Consider the following 2705-nt stretch of genomic DNA (forward strand, 5'->3'; position numbering starts at 1 on the left):
GCAGAGTATATGAGAAAGCCTTTTAAAACATTGTCCATTCTTACCTCTAGTGACTTTGGTGACATGTACTCTCCTGGTTCTCCTCTTAGATATCTGGATGAGAAGAAAGTTAATTCTACTTTTAAATTTTTACTCATGCTTTTTATAAGTAGAAAGTGATGTCGAAAATTGAATTTTTCAAAATATATTAAATAAGGTTAAAAAGAAAATAGTCTAGGATTCAAAAAAGAAGGGATATTAATCTAGCTTTAATAGTGTCTAGTTTTCAAAATAATCTCTACATTTCAATGACCTCTGAGAGAAAGAGGGTATATTGCGAGGATTGATTTATTAAGTATAGTCTGTACATTCTCAGAGAAAGAGAGAGGAAATATATTTACAGTCAGGTGTTGTACAATATGGACATATTCTGATAAATGTGCCATTAGATGATTTCATCTTTGTGCATACATCATATAATATACAAACTAAGCTAGCTCCAATGTTACCATACGACCCAATCTTATGGGACCACAACTGACATTGAAATGCTATGTGTGTATCTAACAGTAGTCTACCTCATGCATCAAATATAGTCATTCTGCTCTGCCACTGAGGCTTATTTTTAAGTGGTCACATTTTCTTTTCCTCTTTTCCCTCTCCCACTTCCCAACCTGGGATGAGGGGTGGGTGGAAGAGGAATCTATTTCCCATTCTAGGCTGAGTTACTTGTCTTTGAGCACACAACCACCACAGGAACCAAGTAATTCAAACTTTGGGCAAGGCACCAGAAGATCTAAGAAATAGCTATCTCCCAGATTAACAAATAGATGTCCCAGGTGGAACCCTAGAGCAGCCCTGCTCTGACTTTCTTGGGCAGGCCTGGCATTCCAAGTAACCCCACTTACATGCTGAGGATGTAAAGGCAAACTTGTTGAGATATGACTGCTGAGAGTTAGGAAACGGGTAAGTTTGTCTCAGGTCCAAACAGAAGCTATTCCTATGAGTAAAGGGAGGAACTAAGGGACTGTTTCAGCCACTGCTAAAACTCCTTTTGCTTCAGGGAACTCCCACCTTCTCTCCCCAAACTGTATGGTTTGCTCTACCATGGTCTACTTTAAGAAAAAGGAAACTGAGCTCAGGAAAGTCACAACACCTTGGCCATCTGGTAAGCTCCCCAGGTGTGTACACCATGACCCTTGATTCTACACATCTGGTTCCCCTTTGTGGGAACCAAACATCTGTTCATGGGACATCTGTGGCACTGTTGGTGTAGAAATCATGGTTAAACAGAAGTTGGGAAAAATAGGGGATTTTCCCCCATCCGGTCTGTTTTAAAGGTTCCTGTCTGTAAGTCATGGTTTTGGGAAAACTTGCTGGTTGTCTCTGTGTTTTTGTTCCTGTTACTGCACCTTTTAAGGCCTGGCCATTACTGCATTGATCCTATAAGTACTTAGGAAGAAAGATCTTAGCTGAATGGACCACCTATAGGTTTAAGCTTATCTAAGAAAAAGATGATGTGTGACTGTAACAATCTAGCCTTTGAATGATTTTCTGAATAATCACACAATTTTGCAGTTGGTGTTGGTTTGTCAGAGATAAAATAAGTGAAAGAAATTCTGTATGTACAGGTATATGTGCTGTTGCATAGTCAGGAATCTGAACAGCTAAAAGCTAAGTTGAGGATGCAAAAAGGCACTGCCTCTGGTGTGCAAGGACAGTAGGACACCAGAAGAAAGTGTTACCGAAAGCTCAGTCCTTGTCCCTGATGCCAACCCAATAATGAGGACACAGTTATGAAAAAAGGAAAAAGAAGTTTTATTGCTTTGCTAGCAGAGGAGAAACAGAAAAGACTCCTGTTCCATAGGTAGTGATTCTGCCCATCAAGGGGAAGGGGTGGAGGTAAGGAGATGATTCAAAGGCTACATTCCATGTCCAGAGTTGTAATTCACTTGTTAATTGGGGAGATAGTGATTTCTGAGATCTTCTGGTGCCATCCCCAAAGTCTGGGTTACTTCATTCCTGTAGTGGGTGTGTGCTCAAGGACAGATAACTCAGGCCTAGGATGGGGGAAAAAAGGTAGTACTGTTTCTCCTGAGATTAGGGAAGGGGAGAGATTAGGGAGGAGGAGGGAGAAAGAAAGCAAGAGAAAGAAACATGGGCCCTTTAAAAATCAATCCATTTAAAAAATAAATTGCAGTGGCAGAGCAGCAAGGGCTACATTCAAAACATAGACCACTATTATAAATCAAGTGCTGGAAGTCCCAGCACTGCTTCTCAGCCTCTTGGCAGCTGAAAATCATCCTGCTGGGAAAATAAAAACCAGGAAAGCTGCTTGGGTTCTACAGAAATGGGCAAAGAGGATCTGGCCTCTGTTCTGCCTTCCAGCCACTTTTCACCCATGGAAGTAAAACCAGATTTTGAGAACAGAGCTCATTTTTCCACTTCTGCTGATGGGTGGGGTCTGTGTGAGCTACAAGCCTCACTGATTTCTTTCTGGATTCCTGTCTCACAAGTTCAAAGAATGAAATCCATGGATGGTGGCAAAGGGCAAAAATGAAAGGAATAAGATTTGTTTGAGGGCTGGGGATGTGGCTCAAGCGGTAGCGCGCTCGCCTGGCATGCGTGCGGCCCGGGTTCGATCCTCAGCACCACATACAAACAAAGATGTTGTGTCCGCCGAGAACTAAAAAATAAATATTAAAAAAAAAATTCTCTCTCTCTCT

At 41.5% G+C, this 2705-nt stretch overlaps 1 long non-coding RNA gene across 1 annotated transcript in view; it reads right to left on the reverse strand.

The window, feature by feature from the left end:
* The window catches only part of LOC125614113, a 78662-nt gene that overhangs the window by 8507 nt on the left and 67450 nt on the right, over positions 1–2705 (reverse strand). The window contains exon 3 of the long non-coding RNA XR_007344755.1: positions 45–93. This is a non-coding gene — a long non-coding RNA (uncharacterized LOC125614113). The remainder of the gene's footprint in view (positions 1–44; positions 94–2705) is intronic.

The sequence above is a fragment of the Marmota marmota genome, unplaced genomic scaffold (assembly GCF_001458135.2).
Source record: "Marmota marmota marmota unplaced genomic scaffold, marMar, whole genome shotgun sequence".
Lineage (NCBI taxonomy): Eukaryota > Metazoa > Chordata > Mammalia > Rodentia > Sciuridae > Marmota > Marmota marmota.